Genomic DNA, 15215 nt, shown 5'->3' on the forward strand with positions numbered 1-15215 from the left:
TATTTACACCATTATAATGTATTGATAACAAATGAGAAAATTATTTATTATACAAAATAAAAATATTTTATAGAAATAAACTTCACAAAAGATTAAGTTGATTTTAGCAGTTAATAGTGTGAGGTAGGAATTATTGTGTTGTATGTTTCCTATTCCGAATATGTCAAATTGAATTTCGGTACAGCCAATTCAGTATACTCAGGGTATCTACTGTTTACCTCGTCTTCAGGAGTTTTCGGCAATTTCATTAAAAAATTAGTCAAAATTCATTACCTGGGCGTATTTGGGGTCTCTGACGACAAATATGACATCGGAAGTGATCTCCGGACTATCTGGTGCCCAGGGTATCTACTGTTTATCTCGTGACTAATGATTTTTGATTAATTTTTTAATAAATTTGCCGAAAACTCCACAAGACGAGGTAAACAGTAGGTAACCTGGGCACCAAGTACTCCGGAGATCACTTCCGACATCATATTCGTCGTCAGAAACCCCAAAAACCCCCCAGTAGGTACTGAATGTTGAGTAATTTTTTAATTAATTTGCCTAAGACTCCAGAAAACGAGGTTAACAGTGGGTACCCTGCGTACCAGGTACTCCGTAGATCACTTCCGATGTCATATTCGTCGCCAGCGACCCAAAAACCCCCGAGTAATGATTTTTGACTAATTTTTTAATGAATTTGCCGAAAATTCCAGAAGAATAGATAAACAGTAGGTACCCTTGGCACCAGGCACTCCAGAGATCACTTTTGATGTCATATTCGTTGTTAGCGACCCCAAAAATCCCCCGAGTAATGATTTTTGACTAATTTCTTAATACATTTTTTGCCGAAAACTCCACAAGGCGAGGTAAACAGTAGGTACCCTGGGCACCAGGTACTTCGGAGATCACTTCCGATGTCATATTCGTGGTTAGCGACCCCAAAAACCCCCCGACTAAAGACTATTGACTAATTTTTTACTGAATTTGCCGAAAACTCCACAAGACGAGGTAAACAGTAGGTACCCTGGGCACCAGGTATTCCGGAGATCGCTAACGACATCTAATTCGTTTTCAGCGACCCCAAAAACCCCCGAGTAACAAAATTGAACTGATTTCCGCCGATAATTGACGAGTTCTGAATTTTTTTGATTGTCTGTTGGAGATGCACTTTAAGAATGCATTTTTTTGCAGTTTTTAGGCATTAGCTAAATAAAAACATGATCATTATTTTGTAGTCCTGTCGCCAGGGGGGGTACAACGGCCTCCTTTATTCAGATGGACTTACCCAAGTTTTTTTCATGTATTTTGATCCGTAGAATACGAAATTTTTGGGTAACAGTTGATCCGGATGTCGATAAGATTGTTATAGACAAAGAACTTATTACATAACAGCGATTTCTCGCAAAACAAAACATTTTTTTGTATTTTTTGGGTCATTCTAAGCAAAAAAATGTTCTGGAAAGTTTTTTCGTAGGATGCATAGTTTTCGAGATAAGCGCGGTTGAACTTCCAAAAAATCGAAAAATTGCAATTTTTGAACCGGAATAACTTTTGATTAAAAAATAAAATAGCAATTCTGCTTACCGCATTTGAAAGTTCAAGTCAAATTATATCGGTTTTGATTATTTGCATTGCTAAAAATTAATTTGTTTATTCCTAAACAAAGCTATAAACAGTAATAAACACCTAGTGCGTGAGTGATGTTTTCAATGATTTCTCATTTAAAATCGAACAAGTAGGTAGAGTAGGTACAAGTGCAAGCGAGGCAATATCTACGTAGGATGTATTAAAACGCATGTATTAGGTAGGGAAACACTATGTGTTTACAGCTTTGTTTACCAATAAAAAATAAATTTTTAGCAATGCAAATAATCAAAACCGATATAATTTGACTTGAACTTTTAAATACTGTAAGCAGAATTGCTATTTTATTTTTAAATCAAAAGTTATTCGGGTTCAAAAATTGCAACTTTTAAAACTATGCATCCTACGAAAAAACTTGTAGGAACATTTTTTGCTTAGAATGACCCAAAAAATACAAAAAAATGTTTTGTTTTGCGAGAAATCGCTGTTATGTAATTCCTCAAGTTCTTTGTTTATAACAATCTTATCGACATCCGGATCAACTGTTACCCAAAAAATTCGTGTTCTACGGGTCAAAATACATAAAAAAAACTTGGGTAAGTCCATCTGAATAAAGGAGGCCGTTGTACCCCCCCTGGCGACAGGACTATTGGTATTACTCTCGAAATTAAAAGACAGTTATTGTCTTTTTATGGTTCTATTAAATCATTTTTAAGCAGCAAAGATTTTAAGCAGCACTTTTATGATTCAGCTATTAATAAATATAACCAGTATGTAACAACATTGTATTTTTGATTTCTTTTGACAATCTTCACATACAACACTCACAGTCACACATACACACACGTATAAAAACAAAGAACACGTGTGTACCTCTTCCATGCTCAATTGGAAAATCACCGAACATTGGTGATATTTCTACTTCTACTGCTTAGCTCACAATCTTAAGGTGTAACACAATCGGGATTATAGACTTGGAATGGTATAGGCGTACTGACATACCCTACCCTTTCGTCTTGTCGACGAAATGACAGCATTTCGTCTTTCGTCCCATCTTGCGGGAATAAAATGGACAAAGAGACAAAAAGAGATAGACAAGAGAACGCAGAAATTAGAGACTTTTGTAAAAATGAGTAAGGCTATGTTATATTTGGTTTGAAATCATATGTGGGAGTGGTAAGATTTCAATCTAAGGAAGGCTTATTGCATGACCTGCTTATAATATAGAGCCAGCATTTCGTCTTTCGTCCCATCTTGCGGGAATAAAATGGACACAGACAAAAAGAGATAGACAAGAGGACGCAGAAATTAGAGACTTTTGTAAAAATGAGTAAGGCTATGTTATATTTGGTTTGAAATCATAATATATGGGACTGATAAGATTTCAATCCAAGGAAGGCTTATTGCATGACCTGCTTATAATATAGAAAGAGTCATGGCATACCGATGGCTCACTATTGTTTGTTGTAGTGTAGGTAATTCACTGCGTACAGAATTATTTAATTGTTTTACTAGTCACCATCATCATCATCATTCAACCCGGATCTATCCACTGCTGGACATAGGTCTCCTTCAGTCTTTTCCATGTATTCCTGTTTTGTGCTGTTTGCATCCAATTTTTGTCGATCAGTTTTATGTCATCAGCCCATCTTGTTGGCGGACGACCTCTACTCCGATATGCTTCTTGTCTTGGTCTCCAGTGTATTATTCGTTGTGTCCATCTGTTATCCCACATTCTAGCTACGTGCCCCGCCTAGTTCCACTTAAGGGTCATAATTCTTTCTATGGCATCTGTCACTTCTGTTCTCCGTCTTATTTCCTTGTTCGTAATCCGATCTCTACGAGAAATGCCTAACATCGAGCGTTCCATGGCTCTTTGTGTAAGACAAATTTTATTTCTTGGTTACTGTTAAAGTTTCTGCATCATATGTAAGTACTGGCAACACGCACTGATTAAAGACTTTCCTTTGGAGACACATAGCTCAGCTTGCCGAATGCCACCCAAGTGAGTCTTATATGCAGCGGCTTAGTTCGCACGTTTGATTATCTCTTCCTATGCGTACCCAGAAGAGCTATAGTGTACTTTACAAACATAGTGAACGCGATACTAAGATATAAAATATTCCCGAACAGATGGAAAGAGGCCTATGTCATTATGATCCCAAAACCTGGCAAGAACCACACATTCCCGCAGAACTGCAGGCCAATCAGCTTACTTCCAGCGATCAGCAAGATAGTGGAAAGAATCATTCTCAGCAGACTGCAAGCGGAAACAAACAGATTAGAGATAATCCCAGAAGCTCAATTCGGATTTAGAGCAGAGCACTCCAGCGAGCTACAAGTACTCAGACTAACTGAGTACATAGCAGCTGGATTCAACGACAAGCAGTACACTGGAGCAGCATTCCTGGACGTAAGCAAAGCTTTCGACAGAGTATGGCAAAAGGGGCTCTTATACAAAATGCGGGGTTACGGGTACAGCGGAGCGATAACGAGGCTAATCTCCTCGTACTTAGGCGGCCGGAGTTTCAGGGTTCGGATAGGACAAGTCCTGTCCGAGCTCGGAAACCCGGAGGCTGGAGTACCACAGGGAGCGGTCCTGTCACCTCTGCTGTACACAATATACACCGCTGATGTACCTAGAACACCAGGTACCCTTATGAGCCTCTACGCCGACGACACAGCGATAGCGGCCAAACATAGAAACGTAGACATAGCAGTGACCAACCTGCAAACAGCGTTAGAAGACATCGAGGAATGGAGTATAAAATGGAAGATAGCCATCAACTCAGAAAAGACGCAAGCGGTTCTATACAAGAAAGGAAGACAACAGCCAGAAGAACAGCTGACGGTGCAGAACACCCCCATCGAGTGGAAAAATCAAGCTAAATACCTATGAGTCATCATGGACAAAGGATTAACCTTCCAAAAACAAGTAGAAGCCACAGTCCAGAAGGCCAACATCGCGAGAGCAACATTAAGAGGACTCACAGGCAGAAAAAGTAAACTAAGACTAAAAACAAGGTTAAGACTAATAAACAGCATAATATTACCGGTATTAACATACGCATCTCTCGCATGGGGACAAGTATGTAACATCCACAAAAAGAAGATACAAGCGGTCCATAACAGCAGCCTAAGAGAAGCAGCCAGAGTCACCGAAATTATGACAGACAAGGCAAGGGTCAAATTCACGGAACTGGAGCACCACCCAAGTTACATACTGCGAGAGATGCTAAGGTATGACGAGTTCCACCGATGGAAGCATAGACGTCCTAAACAGCAAATAGTGGATTAAAGTGAATAAAATAAGACAAATAAAAGTGATAGTAGTTAGTTCGTAGCTCGAAACTCCAAGTGCCGAAGAAAAGACGCAACCAAATCGTAGGTCCAACATCACGACCAGGTAAGCAAACCAGTAGAAAATAGAGGAAAAGGCGTAAGCCAAACAAAAAAACACAAAAAAACAAAAAAAAGGCGCAAGCCAACAAAAAAAATCACACAAAAACAAAAAAATTGGGCCAAAAAAAAACTCGGGTCAAAACACCTCGCCCCAATGAATTGTTACACCCGAATGTACTTTTTCGATAGGGTGGACATCTCCCACAGGTCGGCTTGAATCAAATTGCTTGCTTGCTTGCTTCTTCCTATGCGTATCTCGTGCCCCAAGTAGAGATGTTGAAAAAGTATCTATTCGTTACAAAGTACGCGTTACTTACGAATACCGAAAGTAACGATTACTATAGAGAGATGCAAATCATTACTTTGATTACTCTGATTACATCGTTACTTCGTACCAATCGTATCAGAGCGAGTAACGATTATTGTATCTACTTTGATTACTCTGATTACTTCGTACCAATCCTATCAGAGTGAGTAACGACTATTGATCTACAACCAGTACACTTGATTACTTTCTACGAATCGTATCCCAGCGAGTAACGGACGGGACCGGAATTTTACGAGTGTTATCGAATATCGTTATCGGTATGAATCGTTTTAATGGTGTGATCCTCAGAGCCTCACACTGTGAGGGTGAGGAGAAGATAGAAGATGAAACAGAGGGAGGTATAATGGAGGTAAAATATGTAATGTATGTCATTAACCAAGATAATGCGAGAACCCTATATTTTTATCTAGATCTATATCTATACCTATACAAAATACCTACGTACCAAAATAATTACCGGTACTCAAATACAAAAATAATCATAGTAATCAAAGTAACGAATACTGTAAATGATTACTTTATACAAAAGTAACGATTTGTAACGAATACTCGAAAGCAACTATAATCAACATCACTAGCCCCAAGTACTCACAAGAGGTGGTTTCTTCGATATGCATGCGATTTACTGAAACCTTTTCGGTTAACACAAGATTTGTCATGTTTTACTAATAGTAATAGTATAGAGTAATAACTTAATTTTATTGATTCTGTGAATTTTTAAAATTCTATTAAAGGAATTGTTACGGAGTACAAATTAACACCTTTCTAATGACACATTTAAGGTGTAAAAATAAAATATTTATTGACACACACGTTGAATCTGTGACATCCTTTCGTATTCAAAATTTATTAGTTTATCTCGAATATATATAAGGACCGACCCAATACTGAGTAACAATACAAAGAAAAGAAATTTTTATAAAAATTTTATATAAATTTACGACACCTTTTGCAACATGAATGTTTTTTCTGGCGTTCATTGCTTTTTTTTATTAAAAGTGACACTTTTATTGTACTACGAAGTTTGGCGCTTTGGAATGTATGAATGTATGCATTTGGCCTGAATATATTTTCCCAAATAACACTGGCTTCTGTACGTGTGTATCGCTTGTTCTTTTTCCATGTTTCTAAAGTATGTTTTGCATAGTACGTCCGATTTCTCAGCCGGTTGATACATTTTGACTTTATCACCATCTATTGAAACGTTACCATAATAGTTACGAGATATTCAAATAACTTTCCAAATTTATATATAACTTTCTGACATGCGTTTTTGCCTCAGGATTCTTACATTTTCTTAGTTACTTTTCACTTTTCTCTTTTTATTTTACCTTTTCCTTCTACATTTTTATTGTTTATTTCAATTTATGTGGTCTTATTAGTATCCATGCTGGGTTGTTTCCCTTATACTCGTATACCTAAGGTTACACTTTTTCCCTTTTATCTTACTTTTTCTGTCTACAATTAAGGTGGTTTATTACAAAAAACGTCCGACTTTTATTTTATGGAATAGAAGCTTGGACCTTGAATGTGACATTAATGAAAAAACAGAAATTATTCGAGTTGTGGGTGTATAGAAGAATTTTGAAAATATCGTGGACAGAAGAACGCGTTACAAACAAAAAGGTTTACGCGTTACAAACAAAGAACGCGTTACAAACAGAAGGACGAATAAAGAAATTGGAAATTTTAGAAACAATACAAGAAAATTGGGATGGAAGATAATGCAGGGAAATATCCAAGAAAAGAGAAGCATAGGGAGATGTAACATCATGCAACATCTAAGCAACTTGAGATAATGGTACGGATTTACAGCAAATGAACTTTTTAGAGCAGCTGTCTCTAAAGTCCGAATAGCTATGATCATTGCCGTACTCCGTCGTGGAGATGGCACTTGATTGTAAAAAAAGTGTGAGTTTGTTTACTATTTTTCTATTTAAGAGAAGCTTAGAAATCTTCCGTTTATGTTACACTTTTCGACCTGAATTCTGAGATAATTAAACATTTTATTTTGAAAACGGTTGTCGGAAAGTGAATTCCGTTTTTTAGACTATATTCCTTTATCTTCTACGATCTGGCGCTTCCATTTCCTCAGTGTTGTACCCCAATCATAGATAAATCGGTTTTAACATCATCCTTTCATCTTTTTCTGGGACGGCCTACTGATCTACCATCTGGTCTCTAAAAATAAAGTGTCTTTAACACTCTAAGTGTCTTTAACACTCTGTCTTCATCTGATCTTAGCTCACTATATGTGCCCATCTTATCCGGTTAGCTTATACAGTGCGGTGGAATAAGTGTTGCCCCCCCCCCCCCTGTTAACTTGTTTATTTTAAGAATATAAGCAAAACGCTCGGACAGGTCGATTTTTAAACTAACCACAGTATATTATAGCATCAACGTTTCGAACTTTACGTGATCCCTCTCCAGGTGACAGCCATAACTTTGATTTTTTTAAATGGTAAAGTACATCATGTGACACCTCATTTAACAGATTTTGAAATACTGATTTCAAAAATGTATAATACTTTTACCCTTTTTGAGATCGTAGGCGCAAAATTTCCGTCGAACACTTCTTAAACGCATTTATTTTTTTCGAATTCTGAGAAAACTAATAAGTATTTTTGAAAATTTTAAACGCAGAATGAAAGATTATATTATTACCGAGGGCTGACAGTCCCTTAGAATAAACAAAATGTTTCTTTTGAATGATATATTTGAAATTAAAAATCACACTAAATTTTCTCTTTTTTTCACCACTGTGACTTATTAAAATAAACATTATAGGAGTTCTCAGGGACTTTGGACCATCGAGAATACTGTAATATTTCATTCTGCGTTTAAATTTTTCAAAAATATTTATTAGTTTTTTCAGGATTCTAAAAAAATTATTGCATTTAGAAAGAATTCGATCGAAATTTTGGGCCTACGCTCTCAAACAGGATTAAAGTATTATACATTTTTGAAATCAGTATTTTAAGAGCTTTTAAATGAGGTGTCACATGATGTACTTTACCATTCAAAAAAATCAAAGTTATGGCTGTCACCTGAAGAGGGATCGCGTAAAGTTCGAAACGTTGATGCTATAATATACTATGGTTAGTTTAAAAATCGATCTGTCCGAGCGTTTTGCTTATATTCTTAAAATAAACAAGTTAACAGGGGGGGGGCAACACTTATTCCACCGCACTGTATATGTCTGACGATGTTTTCCGTACCATACAGTCACCAATTCAGCATTGCGGCACGTTCTCCACTCTCCTGTTAATCCATCTCTTTGAGGGACAAATATCATTCTGAGAACCTTCCTTTCGAATACAATCAGCTGATTTATTTCCCGCTGATGTAGAGTCCATGTTTCACTTCCATAAGTAACAAAAGCGAAAAATTGACATGTAGTCTTAATTAGAAGCCCAGGTAGTCTTAATTAGAAACAGAAAAAGCCCAGGACCTGACATGCTTCCTATCGACCTTTTAAAAATTATAGATGAGCAGCATATTGATATTTTAGTGGTACTCTTGAACAAAATTTATAGCTCAGTCACATTACCCAAAGAATGGTTGACGTCGATCTTTATTTGCCTCCCTAAAAAGAAAAACGCACGAGAATGCGGCGACTACCGCACCATTAGGCTACGGCTCCACGGGCGAGAAATTGACGCTAGCAGTAGCCGTAAAACGAACTTAGGGTTCCGCGAAACGGATAAGGAATAGCCGAACTGAACCGACTACGCACAAGTCCTGTAGTCGGTTCAGTTCGGCTATTCCTCTTTCGTTGCGCGGAACCTTAAGTTTGCTTTACGGCTACTGCTAGCGTTAATTTCTCGCCCGTGGAGCCGTTCGCTTAGTTTGATGTCCCATGTGCTAAAGTTGCTACTGAAAGTCATCCATAACCGAATATATCATAAACTAGACATAGACATTAATGATACGCAATTTGGGTTTCGCAAAGGCCTGGGAACTTGTGAAGCTCTTTTTTCACTTAACATACTTATACAAAGGTGCCTGGACGTCAATCAAGATATATATGCGTGTTTTATTGACTATAATAAAGCATTTGACAAAGTACGACATGAACAATTAATGCATGTTCTGGAATCAAGGAAGCTGGACTACAATGACCTCAGGATTATATCGAATTTATACTATAAGCAACGAGCAAAAGTACGTGTTAACGATCAGCTGTCGGAGGAAATTGAAATCAGACGTGGAGTGAGACAGGGATGCGTGTTGTCGCCGGTTCTTTTTAATGCCTACTCGGAAGAGATCTTGAAAAAAGCTCTGGATGGTGAAACAGCTGGAATAAAGGTAAATGGAGTTCCCATTAACAACATTAGATATGCGGATGACACTGTCATCTTAGCTGAAAATATTGGGGATCTTCAGAGGCTGGTGACCAGAATAGCAGAGTTTGGAGAAAAATATGGGCTAACAATGAATGTCAAGAAGACAAAGTTTATGAGAATATCGAAAACTCAAAGAAATAACGAAAATCTCGTCATCAACGGATCCAATATCGAACGAGTCGATCAATATGCATACCTTGGAACAATGATCAACTCCACAGGAGATTACTTACAGGAAATCAAAATCAGGATAGAAAAGGCTAGAGCAAATTTTAACAAAATGAGGAAAGTGCTCTGCACAAGAGATTTGAAGTTGGAGCTAAGAGTTAGGTTGGCTAGGTGCTACGTTTTCTCGACTCTGTTTTATGGAATGGAAGCTTGGACCTTGAATGCTGCATCAATGAAAAAAACTAGAATCATTCGAGCTGTGGGTGTACAGAAGAATTCTGAAAATATCGTGGACAGAACACGTTACAAACAAAGAGGTTCTGAGAAGGATGAATAAAGAAATGGAAATCCTAAATACCATCAAAACAAGAAAATTGGAATATCTCGGACATATTTCACGTGGAGAGAGATACAGCTTGCTCCAATTGATTATGCAGGGAAAGATTCAAGGAAAGAGAAGCATAGGGCGACGCAGAATATCGTGGCTGCGCAACCTGAGAGAGTGGTACGGATGTACATCAAATGAACTTTTCAGAGCAGCCATCTCTAAAATACGAATAGCTATGATGATTGCCGACCTCCGCCGCGGAGATGGCACTTAAAGAAGAAGAAGTCTTAATTAAGATTTTCTCTTGGAACTTAATAATGATGATAGGGAGTATAATGCTTTATTCCCCGCAGCTATCCTTGCTGGGGCCTCTTTTTCTGTGTGGTTGTCATCTGTGATTACCGCCCCCAAATATTTAAACTGTTTTACTACTTCGAAGTTGTGGTCACTAATAGCGCTGTTTCACATTATGAGAATTTAAACGTGCGAGGGTTAGAACGCACGACGACATTCCAATGGTGGCTCATGTAATCATAATATGGAGCCTTTCTCACTAGACGGTGCTTGGAACGTTCGGTGAAGTCGCCGTGTTTATGCCGTCCCTCACTTACAACAACAGACGGCAGCCTGTCTTTACGCACCCAGTAGCGTAGGGGACTTAACGCATCCTTTCATATGATACTGTCGTTCAGTCGCACGAAGGTAGTTTCCTTGGTTGTTTGGTACATTATTTTCATTTTTACACTTTGTGGCTGTTTGAAGTAGGTGCAAATATGTTATATTATGATGTCTCATATTGAAGCGAGACCTGTTCTTTGGGACAAAACCAGTGGCGGCTCGTCAGAGGAGGCAAGGAAGGCTTAGCCTCCCCATAAATTTTTAACACACGCTACACTGTTTTGTTTATCTTGAATCGCGAAAAACAACAAGCACTCTCACTATTATAACGTGTAAATTCCATATTATCACTAAATATCCATACGCATGGAGCATTAGCATTAGAACGCATGATTGCGTCTCAGTTTTTTTATTATTATTGTAGCCAAGACCCTGGGTTATCCCAAGATGCATGAACGGAGCCGAGAAGCCGGTCAGCCTCCGTTGCTCATGCTCCGCGCAGCGCAGCAACCGTTTAAGGAGACCTGGTCTCCTAACAGTGGCATCTAGCATCTAACAGAGGCTAACTAGCTTCTCAGCTCCGTTGCCGTTGCGTGCATCTCGGGACAACGAATTTTAGGGTCCTGACTAAAAATAACGAAAAAAAAACTGAAAGTGCGAATTTTGTTATGAAATTTGGTAATTGCGGTTAGAATAATATTTGGAACAACTTGTTCAAATAACTTTTTCCGATATTTGTAAAGTAAAGCAAAATATCGGTAATTTATCATGTTTTTGGATTCGCAGTAGGCCGCGTTTAGAATTAAAAAAATTCAGTTGAGTATCTTAAAAAATGTGAACCTTCAACCTGTATGGACGGCAAAACTTCAAATCTGTATTTATTTTGATATGCATATCTACTTACAAAGATGGAATTGTTAACAAATAAACGACACAAACTTTGGTAATAAACTTTTACAATTAGACTAATTATTTTTAAAATGATATATTATGAAATTATGAATTATGATGATATTATGAAATGCAAATAAAAATGGTCTAAAAATGGGGCCTTACATTACATTTCTTGGCGCATTTTTTTGCTAGTGCAAATTTGTCTAGATATTTTAGAGTTAGGTATAGCCTCCCCTATCGTAAAAATCACGAGCCGCCACTGGACAAAACAATAGAAATATATAACATAGAAACTTGACGAGAAATGCTTGGCATGGTGTACGCCGAGCACTTAACAGTGAATTTGACGAATTAGGTGAAAGAAAAAAACAAATTTGGTAAGTAAAGCAAAATTAAATATGTATATGTTACTGATAACAACAGTAATTAAAACTGCTAAGTATGTATATTATAATAAACTTTATTTTACATAGTTGCAATTAACGTTGAGTAAAGAGGGTGTTCCATCAATATGTGTTCCACAAATATATAAATCGTATCTTTTTGCGTTCATAGGATGGACCTAATGAATTCGGATCCTCTTATTTCTCTTTCCTCGACGATAAAGTAACCACAACGCTATAATTTGATTTCGCTCCATATAATATAACTATACCTTTTATTCTACGAGATTATATTTAGTTTTATAGGGTAAGCGACTCGATCAATACTGGAGTAGGGCGGCCGTCATGTCTTGTGTGAAATTATCTAAAAACAACATTTAAAACGAGGGGAACAACATTTAAAAACGAGTGGATGACGGAGGGCCTTTTAAATTCTGTACATGAAAAACATAGATTGTAATGTTGTTCTGAAGCTATTTCCTCGTGGCATTTTTATAATAAACTATTCTCAATGGGAAATAAGCCACAATTTAGAATAGTTTATTACATAGATTGTATGAGCTAATTAGATGAGCTAATCCAAGATCCCACAAATAAATTAGTAGAACAACTGTTATAAAAACAAATGAAGACTTTTAATTAAAAACATAAGAAATAATAACTGACAAAATATAAATTGCAAATGAATTAAATACGCATTACAGTACATTAGGACAAAAGTATGGACAAAAAATACCCATTTGTTAAATAATAATACATATCAGACATCGAATCATGTACCTACCTCAGCCATAAAGTGTAAATAAAACTAATATACCAAACAACACGGCAATATATCTTCGTGCAACTCAATTCTTATTGTGTGACAAGGACAAGTGCGTCAAAACTACCGCACGAGAAAACCCTCGCACGCTCAAAATTTTTATAATGTGAAACAGCCCATAGTTATGTTCTGCCTAACTCTTGGTCTTGGATTTTTGGTTACTAGCATGCATTTCATATTTTCTTCATTTGTTCAGAGGCTCAGACTACTTGTTTCTTCCTCGAGTTGTGAAAACACCTCTCTCACATCTCTTGTACAATGAGCGACTGTATCTAGATCATCAGCAAAGGCCAACAATAGTTTTGATCCTAGATTCGCAAATCCTCTGTCAGCTCAAATGATATTTTCCTTATTGCATATTCGAAGGCTGAATTGAACAGCAACGGTGATAAGGGGTCTCCTTGTCTAAGACCTGATAGTATACTAAATGACAGTGGTGTTTGGTTCCTATTTTTACCTGTGCATATGAGTCTGTCATAATAGTTAGCTCCAGTAATTTTCTTGATATTCCCATTTCTAGCATTGCTAGCCATAGTCTGCTTCATTTTATTGAACATATTCTTGCTGGAAATCAAGAAAATTTACGTCGTGAGTAAATGCTTCCTTGCAAAATAAGATCGGCTTACCAAGTAATCAAGAGAATCTTTCTCACTTTTTAAATAAAAATTTCCATGCCTTACCGAAATGGAAGCAGAGACCCACAAGTTTTCACACTCAGTAAGCTATTGACCACAGCGCTATCGAGGCGCCAAGTAAAAATTTATTATACCATTGCTATTTATCCCCTAAAACTGAGAATAGAAAAGAAAAATAATAAAATAAAACAAGTTCTCAAATATAAAGATATACAGATATACGACGAACAATACATAAACTCATTGAAATTGATGAAAACTGTTTCGTCCTCAAAAAGATAAATCCCCCTTATTTTTCTTTTAACTTTTCACATAATAAAACAACAACAATTCAAACTAAATGCATCTCAGAATTGGACAATTCTCCAAGCCAACGAGAGGACGGCCATTTAAACTAGGGTAAGGACAAGCGACGATAACTGAATGGGGTTTAATCATGTTGGTGCTATCACGTATCCACAGAGGCGGCGCATAGACAAAATAGTCATAGACAATCGAAAAATGTAACAAAGTGCTGCTTTATATTAATAACAATTTAATTCATATCAAATAGTGAATATGATAAGTATGATTAACCAGTTGAACAAACATCCAGCCGATATCAAATTCATGAACCAGACATCTAATGCCGCGTCCTCACTGGTAAAAATTTGAGTCGAACAAGCTGTTAGTTGCAAATATTTGCGTGCTCAAGGTAAATTGTCCTGACGTGATGTGTGAAAATATTATTTTAAACAGTTTAATTGTATTTTATTTAAATATTAAACTAATTTTAATACTTAAAATAATACCAAAAATTAAAAATAACGTTAATACGCCATGAACTTTATGATATGTCATAATACGTTTATGAACTGTAGCCTCCCCGCAATTGCTTTTCCCTTGAGGAATAGTAGAAAATCTAAAAAAACGTCAATTTCATGCACAAATTCTTTATTTTCTTTTCATCACATTTTAATATGTACTAATTATCCTATTTCCAACGAAGACAAATCCAAAGACACAAAAATTATAATAAATATATGATACACACGTAACTGGAAAGATTTAGAAACTAACTTCACGTTGTGAGTGTGCGCATACATATTTCATTCTGTGATTTTTATAAAAATTCACTCCCATCAATTTTTCCCAATTAGTCCAGAAAGCCACTGCGCATCCGCTAGGAAAAATATTCCGATTCGAATTTTTTGCATAATATTACTTAAAAAGGACCCCTTTTAACAAATTTGCATATTGTCAGGACCAAAAGTGGGTCAAAAATTTTTTAAACGTTTTTTTTTTTGTTTTTTTCCTAAAATTATTTTTTTTTTTTGTATGGAACAAAGTTTTTTTTAGGTTTTTTGGATCATTCCAAACAGAAAAGGTCTTTAGTGACTTTTCTCTAAAGTTGATAGTTTTTGACATATAAACGATTAAAAATTGAAACATTGCGAAATCGGCCATTTTTAACCCTCAAAAACTATGTGAAAAACTGAAAATTGGAATGTTGCCAAGGTAGGTACATATTCTTTAAACATCGATTGGTGAAATCCCGAAGAGTTTTTTGCAATACAATATTCAAAACTCCTCTGTTTTTTAATTGCTAATCAAGCGTGCGCGATACTATTTTCCACCGTTGCATGTCTCTACAGTATGGTGCAAATGAAAGGAATAAATTCTTTATTTTGTAAAGAGGCGACTTAGGGGAAAAATCCCGAAACAGGTCGATTTTTGTTTTT

This window comes from Diabrotica virgifera, chromosome 4, assembly GCF_917563875.1.
Source record: "Diabrotica virgifera virgifera chromosome 4, PGI_DIABVI_V3a".
Lineage (NCBI taxonomy): Eukaryota > Metazoa > Arthropoda > Insecta > Coleoptera > Chrysomelidae > Diabrotica > Diabrotica virgifera.